The sequence below is a fragment of the Erythrolamprus reginae genome, chromosome 1 (genome assembly GCF_031021105.1).
Source record: "Erythrolamprus reginae isolate rEryReg1 chromosome 1, rEryReg1.hap1, whole genome shotgun sequence".
NCBI lineage: Eukaryota > Metazoa > Chordata > Lepidosauria > Squamata > Dipsadidae > Erythrolamprus > Erythrolamprus reginae.
Window position 1 is genome coordinate 241718473 of NC_091950.1, and position 12987 is coordinate 241731459.

The following is a 12987-nucleotide window of genomic DNA, read 5'->3' on the forward strand; positions in this document are numbered from 1 at the left end:
TCTCTGCAAAGAAGAATGTTTTCCAAGCCCTAAGTCTTTGCAGGGTTTTTTCCATTGCTCTACTTGCTGTGACTGTTTCTTTCCAGGTGCTAATGATGTTCCCAGCCTTTACTGGCTTGCAAGCTCTTTAATTGTTCCTCTCTCAGAATAAAGGTTTTTTTTAAGCCCTTAACCAGGAGATAAAATAATGTGCTGAAGGTGACCAAACTAAGGACGCTAGACAGATGAATACCTGGTAAGCAGATTCTTTTACCTATTTTCCTCCCCCAAAACTAAGGTGAGTCTTATACTCCGATGTGTCTTATACTCCGAAAAATATGATAATACCGTGTTTCCCCGATAGTAAGGCAGTGTCTTACTATCTTTTTACCCCCAAAAGCCCCACTGTGTCTTACTTTGGGGGTATGTGTTATATTGTCCCGGGCACCAAAAACCAATTAAATTTGCAATAAAAATTCTTCCTCTCCCTTTCTTCCTTTCCTTTTCTTCCTTTCTTCGCGCCCTCCGGGCTGAGCACCGAGGGAGTGGAGGTGGGGGGGAACCCGCTCCAAGTTTTCCCCAAAGCACTGGATCCCTTTCCCGGACCGGGATCCTGCTCACTTAGTCGGTCCTTCCGGGGCTGCTGAGGACCACCCGCACGCTTCCTCCCCCCGCCATTCCCGCTCCTGCCTCTCTCTGCAAGAAATTTGGACGGATTCTCACGATGCCTGCGAAACACGGGAATCAGCCACCTGGGCTAGAGCTGCGGTCGACGCGCGTACAGCTGCCGGAGCCTCCCGAGTCTCGCAAACCTTGACGCCGGAGAAGTGAGTCGTGTGGAGGCAACGCCGCTGTTCCCGCGACTGCCGGGTCGATCCTCTCTTCCCGCCTCAATCTTTTCCCCTTCTCTCGGAGGGAATCTTCCTTGGTGCATAGCCCCCCTCCAGACAGCCCCCTCTTTCCTGCACGGGATGATGGGCTATGTGGTCCAGCACACCAGGCAGCCCCAGGCGCGGCGGGGAGACCAAAGGCAGCTTCGGCCCGCCGCGGCGGGGAGAGCAGGCAGCCCCAGGCGCGGCGGGGAGAGCGAAGGCGGCTTCGGCCCGGGCGAGGCCTCTTCTCCTCCGGGCAGCCGCGCCTGCCGCGCAACGCCGCCTAACGCCACCCGCCCGGAGGAGAAGAGGCCTCGCCCGGGCCGAAGCCGCCTTTGCTCTCCCCGCCACGCCTGGGGCTGCCTGCCTGCCTGCTGCCGTAGCCGGGCTGGGCGCGGGGCATCCTCGGCGTTGGGCAGCAGGCAGGCAGGCAGCCCCAGGCGCGGCGGGGAGAGCAAAGGCGGCTTTGGCCCGGGCGAGGCTTCTTCTCCTCCAGGCGGGCGGCGTTAGGCGGCGTTGCGCGGCAGGCGCGGCTGCCCGTCAGGCCCGGCCTCCATCCCTCCTGCGCCACGGTGGGGCCGGTCTGCGATGCGCGTCCTGGGGGCGCCCGGCTGGCCGCCTCCGGAGGCTGCGGCTCCTCCCGCTGCTGCCCAACACCGAGGATGCCCCGCGCCCAGCCCGGCTACGGCAGCAGGCAGCCCCAGGCGCGGCGGGGAGAGCAAAGGCGGCGGCGGGAGTAGCGGATGCCTCCCTCGCTTTTAGTACCGTGTTTCCCCGAAAGTAAGACATATGTCTTACTTTCGGGGTATGGCTTATATTAGCCGACCCCCCTGAAACCCCCCATATGTCTTACAATCGGGGGGGTCTTACTATCGGGGAAACACGGTATATAGTAGCTGGTCATAATAACATATTTGATGAAGCTAGATGTTTTCCTTTAGTTCTTTGATTGTTCCGATGGAGTTTAACATACATTCTACATTTTCTATAACTATATACCCTTTTTTGGAGTATAAGGTGCACCGGAGTATAAGACGCACCTTAGTTTCGGGGAAGAAAAATAGGGGGGGGGGAATCTGCCTACTGGGTATTCATCTGACTAGTGTCCTTAGTCTGGTCAGCTTCGGCGCCTTATTTTATCCCCTGGTTAGGGCTTAAAAAAACTTTATTCAGGGTGAGTAGCCATGAAAAAAAGCCTGCAAAGAGACCTGGAAAAAAAACTTCTTTGGAAAGAGTAGCAATAAAATAGCCTGCCAGAAAGATCGTTAGCACCTCGTTAGGAAAAAAAACATTATTTGGAGCAATTAGCAATGAAAAAAGTCCTTTAAGCCAGTAAGACCTGGGAAGGTTGTTAGTGCCTCATTACGGCTGAAAGAAAAAAAAGCTTGGGAAAAGCTACTTTCAGAGTATAAGACATACTCAAATTTTCAGCCTCTTTTAGGGGGAAAAAGATGCGTCACATACTACAAAAAATACGGTAACTAAAGCTGATTGAGGTACCTCATACTTAAAGCCTATCCAGTTACAGGAGAAATCATAGAAGTTGTACATTTATGGAGTCATAGATTTCAGGGCATCGAATTCAATCTCCTGTTGATATAAAAGTATTATTATTACAATAATACTAATTATAAAATATCCTTATTATAAAATATCTTTATTATAAGAACTGTGGTGGCGCAGTGGTTAGAATGCAGCATTGCAGGCTAATTCTGCCGCCTGCCATCAGTTCAATTCTGAGCTGCTCAAGATTGACTCAGCCTTCCATCCTTCTGAGGTGTGAAAATTAGGATCCAGATTGTTGGGGACAACAGGCTGACTCTGTAAATTGCTTAGTGAGGGCCTTAAAAGCTCCGTGAATCAGTATATAAGTTTGAGTGCTATTTCTAATTGCTATTACTTTATTAATTGATATGTACCAAGGATTGATACATAGCTGCCCAGCCTCTGCTTAATACTGGAATTTAGCAATGAGTCATTAAAACCCATAGTTTATATGGAGATGGATGTATGCTGCATCCTCAAGAATGACTTAAAAAACTTTCTCCTAGAATCTTGGAAAATCAATTCCAATCAATGGGTGGACAATAATGAACCAGTCAGACGAGAGTCTAATATCAGCTTTTCCTGCTTTTCAGGATCAAATGGAAAGTGCTTCAGGAAATGCTGACTAATCTTTCATTAACCCCCCTTTCCCCCCCCAGGAAATTGAACCCCTTGGTTTGAACCCTGACTTTTGGAACAAGAAAAAACAGATCTGCTCATTAAATTGGAAGTTTGCCATCCTGTTTCCTTTCACCTTTAAATTGTCTCTTTTCAAGGCTAAACAATAAAGGGTGGGGGAGAAGGCAGCTGTAATATTGAACTGGTGGAGCCGGCAGGGGAATCATATGATGAAAGCCTTTTGCAGAGGTTGGTTGGCTGCTGGGTGCCATCTAACAATTCCCGTTTGGAGGAGAGGACAAACGTATTTTATACTCTGTTATTTATCTTCTGCCTTTCTTCTATCTGACTCAACCAGCTAATCACCATAATCATTTGTACAAGTGCCCAGATAACAGAAAACCCTCACATCGGATTGCAGTCTAAATATTTGCTGCATTCTCCTTGATGTGAATCCATATGAATTCATTCTCCATCAAAAGCTTTGTTGTCCAAAAAAACTGACAACAGCCCCCCCATTCCAAACAGTCCAAACATCCCCCCCCATTGCAGCAAAACAGCAAAACACATCCAATGGTTTTAAAATATTCTCATGAGTGTGAGTGCTTCAGGGCAGCATTCATTTTCCCTTTTTCCTAGGAAAATGGCATTGCATTTTTACTCCCTGCTTTCCTACTAGCTATCCAAAAATGCCCCACTGTTTTCTCCCTTTTTTAACTGAAGGGTGGTGGTAGAATGAAGGGTGGACAAAAGCAATAGACAATCAATTACACCTGATTTTTAAAGAAAAGCAGTATAAAGTATGGCGGAAGAAAAGTTTGGTATTTGCTGTCGCACTGTAAGAAAAGCACACATGGATTCTTTCTCCCCCACCCTTTTCTGTCCATGTTGCTTACTCAGCATGAAATTTTAGAAGAGAGATCAAATGTGCTGTGCAGTCTACTTATGTACTAGCACAGATGTCCTCTTTTTATGTTTTTCTATCTCCTTAGCCCTTTATCCAGTTAAATGTTGTTAGCCGCCCCGAGTCTGCGGAGAGGGGTGGCATACAAATCCAATTAATATTAATAATAATAATAATAATAATAATAATAATAATAATAATAATAATAAAGTGTATTTGCATGGCTCCTGAACTGCCAGTGTAAATGGTTCCTATCTGATGTATGGGAAATCTAATTCTCCTCCCCACAACACATACTTTCTATGTGTATCATGCGGGATTGAAAGTGTGATGTACTCTCACAAAACTTTCTCATGCTTGTTTGGACTATTTTCACAATACTACTTCAGCTTTTCTTTGACATTGGGGTTACACCTGGGGTGAATGTTCAGGCAAGGATAAAAATAATGTTGTATTAATTGCGATTTCCACATTATTTGTACACATGAGATTTCCTGGGAAACTTTTCATTGTAAGTATAGATAGCAGAAGAAAAGCTTGCTCTGCATAAGGCATGGAGGTGAAAACACACATAGACACACAAAGAGACACAGACATAGACATATAGACACACACACACACACACACATATAGATTGACATAAGAGTCCATTCTTTTTTTTAATTCAGAAAAGAAGAATATTCTTGCTTATTTAATCTTAAAAATATTTTACCAGCAAATTCCAACAAATCAGTATCTCAGAATTAGTTTATGGATTGTGTGTATAGGTTTACTTCTCTTCTGTCGTGTTCTCATCATATGTTAAATAAATAATTAGTTTATGGACTGGGTTTCTAGCGAAAGCATCCCCAAAGGACTCTGAAGCAGTTAGTGAATATCTATAAGTCTTTGTCATCACCTTTACAATCTGAACACATAGTACAAGCTATTACTCGACAAGCTATTAGAAATATAAGATAGCATGATAGAATGGCAAGGTGAGAGTCAGGGAAACATTCTACATCCAGCAGAGATATTAGAATTACTCTGCTAGGATTTCTCTGCTTCTCCTGTCTTCTGCAACTTGAATAAGACGGAATGCTAACCAGGGAATTGAAAGCCAAGGTTTACACTTCACATTTACCAACTTCAATTTATATCACCTGGATTATGCAATTCAGAGTAGAGGATAATGGAGATGTTTCAAAACCCATAAATGTGTACACATCACTGTAGTTCAGAGGTTTTTAACTGAAAGCCCTGGGGCTGGATTTAGCCCACAGGGTACTTAGATCTGGCCCATGGGACCACCCTGGAAATAGCAAAGGATTGGACTACGATGCCTCTGCAAGCGAAAATGGAGTTCAGGAGGGCTGCATGTAGCCCACGCAAGCTACGATTTTACTGGCAGAAGATTGCAGGACGCCATTGTAGCTGAAAATGGAGCTCAGGAACCTGTTTTCTCTGGCAGAGTGCTTGGGCCCCCACAGGCACCCCTTACATGAGTGATATAGAGCTGGCCATGCCCATCCCGGCTATACCCACATAGCCCTTAGAGGTCAAAGACATCCCTGATGCGGCCCCCAATGTCATCAAATTTGACACCCCTGCTATAGCTCCTTTCACAGGAAGCATTCCTATGGGTAATAGAGAAAGTGAGTAAATAAAAGAAATTAATGGCAGGATAGAAACAATCTAACTTAGCTTACAGACACAGAATTATTTTTGACTATGCTATTTGAAAAGTCAGGCACCAGTCAGTCGGAATCAACTCTTTATTGAACACAAGTAGGAACCGGCAAGAATACAACAACAAACAATCCCTTATATATCGGCAGCTTACTGAGGTAAGGACCAATCAGATTAACCTAAAACTTCCCGCTCCCGGCTGTCCCACCCCGCTGGACATAGCCAATAGGAGGGAGCCGTTCTCTCCCATTCCGGCTTGTCTCCAGGCACTTCCCTTGTGTGGGCGGAGACGTAACACTATTAACCTACCTTTTCTCTGGCAGTTTAAGGTAGCCTACCTAACAACATTTCTATGAGGTAGATTGAGTTGACGGTTTGACTTAAGCACTCCTTTAAAGACTCAACACATATTTCTGATATGACAGGCTTGCTTATGTTTCATTAAGCCTTTTCCTAACCTTCCTACAAGGGAAATAAATGAAAGAGTCATTTGTTAACTTAACTCCCTTTTCTTTTCAAACGTCAAATGACATTTAGAGACCGTGTGTGGTTTCATTGGGGAAAGGCCAATGACAATAAAAAATGTGAGCTGCCAGTGATCTTCTTTTTACTTCTAAGCTGCTACAGTATAATATCCAAGCTACCTTCAGCATCGAACAGTCACTGAACAATTTCAACTCGTAAAATGTGGCTATTATGCAAGGCAAGGTTCACCCTCAGATTGAATGTAGGGAGAATAAGCTATTAAGAACCATAATTGCTTGGGCAGGGATTCATAATCATCAAACCAGCCCCGAAGTATCAGTTTTCTAGCTAACCAGAATTTCATATAGACTATCCATCCAGTTGGATCAAGGGACAAAGATTACAGGCAAGTTACAGGATTCTGTTTATAGCTCCCTCTCCCCTCCCCCCAGTGGTGGGTTGCTCCCAGTTTGGACCAGTTCTTAGAACTGGTAGCACCAGCATTAGGGGGCTCTGCCTAACCTCCCAGGACGCTTTTGCACATGTGCAGAATTCATTATGCACGCACGAAAACTGCTGTCAAAATAATTTACAACCCGCCACTGGTCATTCCCCCCACCCCATGACTGTTTAAATAAAGACAACATAGAAGCGCAAATCTGCACTTTACACCACATAATGTTTAATTGAAACCTCTCTTATTTTCTCTTTCCTAGCACCCCAGTCAGCAAGAATGCAGTCACGAACCATTAGAACTAGGGTGCTTGGTACAGCAGTTTAGAATTATGACTGTTTCTTGTAGAAATTGCCTTCCCTCTATCCCATTCCACCTTCTCCAGGAAATAACTTCTGAAAGGATAACAGTGTGTTGGAGTTTAAAGCTATGCAATTGATTTGCTGAAGTTTGCAATGAACTTTCAGTGCTATTATTTCTTCCTCATATCCTGTCATGGTTTGTAAACTTACAGGTAATAGAGAAGAATGTGCAAAACAGATACTTCAGATGTTTTAAATTCAAGAGAAAACCCCACTTTTTCCATTTCTCCTCCCCCCTTCAAGTTCAATACAAAGATGTTTTGTCTAGGCCTCAGAATAAAACTAACAATGGTGTTTGCAAGTGCTCTGCCATTTTAAAAACATCATGATTGGCTGTTGTTTCGTCCTGTTCCTCAAAGTTTTTAGTTTTGTGGTAAGTGTAGTCCTTGACTTAGCAATCACAAGTGAGCCCCAAAGCTTCATGGCTCACTTGTGGTTTTTAAGTGTATCTTTCTCCGTTGTGTGACTTTTTTGCCACAGTCGCTAAGTGAATCATGTGGTCACTAATTGAATCTGGCTTCCCACATGGACTTTGTTTGCTGAGATGGTATAAAGTGGCGATTACATGAACTCAGGACAATGTAACAATCATAAATACCTGCCTTGAGCCTGCAAGGAGAAGGGCGGCCTATAAATTGAATTCGATAGATAGATAGATAGATAGATAGATAGATAGATAGATGGATGGATGGATGGATGGATGGATGGATGGATGGATGGATGGATGGTTGTATGGATGGATGGAGGGAGGGAGGGAGGGAGAGAGAGAGAGAGAGAGAGATAAAAGTGTGCAGATTTTGATCCTGTGATCAATCATGGGGATGCTGCAATGGTTATAAGTGTGAAAACTGGTCATAAGTAAACTTTTTTCAGTGCTGTTTTGAATGGTTCCTAATTGAATGGGAGTAAGTCAAGGACTACCTTTTATTGCGGAAAGGAACAGTCCTATTTTGGCTATTGTTGCCGAATTTGGCTGAGGTATTGGGGAAGGCTAGAAGGAGAGCTGGAAAACAGCAGGTTTTTTGAAGCTTATGCTTGGAAGGAGATGTTTCTCATGCAAAGTCCCAGGCAGTCCAATATGGAGCAAAAAGAAAGAAAAAAAAAGCCATATCTTCAGAAGCAAATTCCTGATGAGGGACCAAGCATAAGCACTGTTTAAGATACTTCTCACTTGCCCGCTTGTTTGGTATGTAAACATGCTACTTTAAAAATATAATTTTGCAGGATACAATTTGAATCAGTCACCAGGACCAAAGGTTTATTCTTCCAAGCTTCTTCCATGTTCCAAAGATCTCATCCTCAAGGATCTTCTCTCTTTTTACTTTCTTTCTCTGTCTGAGGATGGCCTCTAGCACAAGTCTGAAAGCTTGGAAAAATAAATCCGGTATTCCCGGTGACCAAATTAGATTAGATCCTGTAAAATTATTCTGGGACAGGAATATTTATCTTCATTCGCAATATACACTGCTCAAAAAAAATAAAGGGAACACTTAAACAACACAATATAACTCCAAGTAAACTTCTGTGAAATCAAACTGTCCACTTAGGAAGCAACAGCATTCACATGCTGTTGTGCACATTCAACTTTGTATAGATCAAAGTATTAAATGAGAATACAGTATTTCATTCATTCTGATCTCGGATGTGTTATTTGAGTGTTCCCTTTAATTTTTTTGAGCAGTATATATTTGATTTGGAGAAGTTAACATTCATGGTTTGTGTTGTAGCCACTGACTCTTTTGGGAATAGATAACCACTAGGCAAATATAAAAAGTTTGTCATAAGGGCATAAACATACTGTGCACATTACGGTAGTTGAGATTTTTAGATTGCAGTACACTGGCAGAATATTTTGAAATGCTCCATCCTAAGCTTAACAAAGAAGAAATGGTTTCTACTGGTCACAGCTCAGCAATGTCTGAAAAGACACCTGGAAAGAAAATCCACTAAGGGGCCAGGTAGATAAATGGTTTTTTTTATGGTAAAGCAGCTCCCAATTTAGTTTTCAACTGCACAAGAAATAATCCAAATTCTAAAGAATTGATCATTTGGCATCAAACAAAGGAAAAGGCAAGACACAGGAATTACCCCACTTTTCCTACTGAGCAGTCATGTAACTTGTTTGGTTTGGAATGTTATGCAAATCCAGTGCTTGAGTTAGCGAACCATAGCTTGGTATAATGAACAAAATCAGCCAATTGTGTCCTATTAAATAAACCAGACTTTAACAGATTATGGCTTGCCTATTGTCTTCTATATCAGTAAACTGAGTAAGCTTAGGTTTTTCTAGACAGAGTAATGATAAAAATTGTACCCACATTCCAGTCCAGGGGTCAAACCATACAAAATTCAGTAGGAAAGTTGAGTATTGTCAGGTCTAGGTGGAAATGAAAGTTTTCTAATGATCAAACAAGGCTCAGTGTTCAGTTATCCATCATAAAAATTATTCTAGCACAGAACAACTGCAAGTGTTCCAAAATTTCCTCTACTTGGGATCAAGACAGTATTTCTGAATTAACTGTTCTTCCAACATGTTTTTTTAAAGTAGCCTGGTACTATGCTGCCTGCTTACCTGCCTCCTCCTCCTCCTCCTTCATCCCTTCTTCTTCTCCTTCTCCTTCTTCTTCCTCCTCCTCCTCCTTCCTTCTTCTCACAACACCAATAGTTTTTGTAGTCTTGAGAACAATGCAATTGAGTTTTCATGCCTGCCGTCCATGATCACAGTTTTACACGCTTAGCATCTGGAGCCGGGGGACTTCATTGTCCTATGAGTGATGCTACCGCCTGGTTCTTCAGAAATACGCTAGCAACCCCCTACCCTTTCTGGTCCTCTGAGGCCATGACAATCATCAGAAACTGGCTGGAGGGCCACTTAGACCTCCAATGAGAACATTGATCAAGGCACCTCCCCCCCATCCCCAAGCTACGCATCTTCAGGTAGTTCTGAGGTGTGATGTGTAGGATTATGCTGTCAACGCCTTTAATTTCCCAGGAGGTTTTTGAAACAAATCTTTACCAAGAGCTGGCCAATTTTCAACATCCATCAGAATCATACAAAAACTAAGTGACATTTCAGAAAAACTAATAGGCCTTCAGCAACTAATAAGCCAGCTGGAGAGTTGGATTTGTCATCACTGAAAAGTGTGCTGTGCTGGGTTTTGAGTTCTATTGTTTTCAGGAGAGCATTTTTTAAAGTTGTGTTTTAAAAGGCAGACAGAAGGACCTACCTACAGGCCCTTTGTTTGCAATCCAAAAGCCATCTTTCATGAAGGATCACTAAGGCATTTTGTGACTGTTTTGAAATTGTCACAAGCAGGATGCCTTTGTACAATTTTTAAAAGAAAACAAAACTCCCGTGCTATTTTTATTTTCAGCATGTTGAGAATATATGGTAATGAAATGAATTATGCAGATTAAAATTGTTGTAAATATCAAAATGTAAATAATGTCATTATTTTGGTTTCTAAATATGTGTTTACTGCATAACATACCTAAAAGTCTAATTTGATGTAGGCAGGAATTGCTCCCTTATGCACAATATTACTATACAGTAGTGCAAACAAAGAAACTTTTAAAAGTGTTTGAAGTAAAAGAAAAACTGTTTTAAATTACAAGAAAAATGAATAATGTGGAAAAGGGTTAGAATGAATAAAATCAAAAGAGTGGAGAAGATCTTAAAGTGGAAACTCGGTGGAGGAAATACCATCAAGGCAATGAACACCTAGGCAATTCCAGATACACAGCTGGAATAGTGGACTTGATTTTAGCAGAACTAAGAGCAATGGCTAGGAAGACCAGGAAAATATTAATCATGCCCTTCATCCATGGAGCAATGTTGACAGATTCTACTTACCAAGGAAAAGAGGCAGGTGTGGAATGTTGCAAGTACATCAGATAGTTGAAGGGGGCAAAAAAAAAAAAAGGAAGAATATTTTACGGACAGTGAAGAGGCTGCACTGAAGCTACAGAAGACCCACTGAGTACTGGAGAGACCAAACTGCCCTACAAGAAAGACCAAGTGAAGATCAGAAAAGAGACGTAGAAAGACAAAGTATTACATGGCCAGTATATTAAAAAACAAAAATAATAGGCAAAGCAGGAAATAACAAGATCTGGGAATGCGTAAGAGCAGTAAAATTGAAGAGATAGAGGGGCTAATTCTGGCTGCACAAGACCAACCTTTAAGAACAAGTGCATACAAGTCAGAATTCAGGAGCAAGTGCCACTTCTGCAAAGAAGCTGAAAAAACAGTAGACTGCATTGTTATAGCTGCTGTAAAAAGATCACAGTCTACTATGAACAACAGCATGATAAAAGTAGCAACAATAGTGAATTGGAAGATCTGCAAGAAATATCATTTATCTGCAAGGTGGGACCATAAAATAGACAAAATAATGGAAAATGAAGAAGCTAAAGCGCTCTGGGATTTTAGAATTCAAATCGATAGGCAGTTGCCACATAACATCCTAGACAACGATTGTCGATAAAAAAGACTAAAAAGTGGACGTGGCAGTTTTCTTACAACAGGTGATTAATTGGATTTGATTTATTGTATATTAATCACTTGCCTAGCATTGCATCATGCAGCGAATCATGAACTAATTAGTCATGTTTTAACATCACATGTTGTGATACTCTCTAACTTGGTACATGTTTTGTAAGTGTTGGGAAAGTGTCCCCTGAACTTTTATTTTCTCCAAAGAGAAAAGAATGGCAACTCATGAACATTTCTTTTTCCTATTTGTTATTAATTGGTCCTATCACCAGTGTGCTTTCTTAAGGCTAATTTAGTTTTTCAACCAAATAGTCTTCTGTTCCCCAGTGCAGATTCAAAAAAATCTTGTAGTGGGAGGTTGCTAAAAAGTCTATTGAAGGTTTAAATATTAGAACAATATATTATTAACAGTAGTTTGGTAATATTCTTCGAACTTTGCTTTGGTTTTGGTTTTCTTTCTCTGTCTTTTTGAAATAAGGAAGTTTTCCAAGTGAGTAAAGGTGTGATTTTTCTCAACTGCAATTTAATAGGAGAGCAGGGTTGAGGGTTAAAGTAGATGAATAATGAGGAAGATGAGAATTTGGAAAGGGAAGCTCACTCCCATCCCCACCCCTTTTATTAACCTTCTTGTAAGTCTATTCTGTGGGTTACTTTCATGGGATTCCCATCTGCAAAGTATAGGAAAAGTTGTCATAGGGTCATTAGATGCTACCCCCAGGCCAACGAATGTATTGTGAACTTGTTGACTGAATGGGCATGAGAGTATTTTAACTGGTTCTTAGTTTTATTTTTTAGATTATTAATTCTAATTACCGCTTTTTTGGCTTTTTTACCTCAAAAAGGTGTGTCAAAAACTGGGTGCGTCTTATACACCAAATGTTGCATGGGGTAAAGTTGGGCGGCAGTCAGCAGCGGCAGTGGCAGTATTCCTGTGCTTTGGCAGCGCCTGTCCCTGAGGCCACCCGGTAGCCCTTGGCTGGAGACTGGTGGCTTGGTTCTGGAGATGTGGGGGAGGTGCTGGGCGTTCAGAGCAGAGGGCACCAGCTGTGGAATTCCCAAGCTTGCCTCCCAGGTGGGAGACTGTCGGGCTTTGGCTGAGGAGCTCTCCTGGCAGGCCAAAAAGCAGCTTGGGTGAATGGCTGTGGCAGGTGCTGGACAGGTGCCTCCTCTCCTGGCTGAGACAGCTTCGCTCAGAGCACCCTTCGCTGAAAACCGCGGCCTCCCAAAGGCGCCCCTGAAAACGGGAGATTAAGGTGGGGCTGATGTCGCAGAACTCCTTCCCGATGGATGATCTGGGCCACCCCGTAGGCATCCTCTGCCAGCTACATGTGCAGAGCACCAAGGAGACACCCGTCTAATTCTCCGGAGCTGCCACTGTGCACCCCACCTTACCTGCCCAGCGGCGGGCATTCCTCACGGGGTCCCTGCCGGCATCCGAAATGGAGCTTTGAGCTCCTTCCATATTTGGGTATACCAGGGTGATTCGATAGAAAAAACATATAACACTTCCCTGGTACAAAGCTGAAGGGATTAGATACTGTAGTGTAGAGGTTAATTCTCTGCTTTACAAGGCACAGGCTGCAATTTCAAATCCCAGGGAGAGTATGGCTAGCTGATAAGGCCAG

At 42.8% G+C, this 12987-nt stretch overlaps 1 protein-coding gene across 4 annotated transcripts in view; it reads left to right on the plus strand.

The window, feature by feature from the left end:
• The window catches only part of PAK5 (p21 (RAC1) activated kinase 5), a 182275-nt gene that overhangs the window by 29427 nt on the left and 139861 nt on the right, over window positions 1-12987 (plus strand). The gene's annotated exons all lie outside the window — the stretch shown is intronic.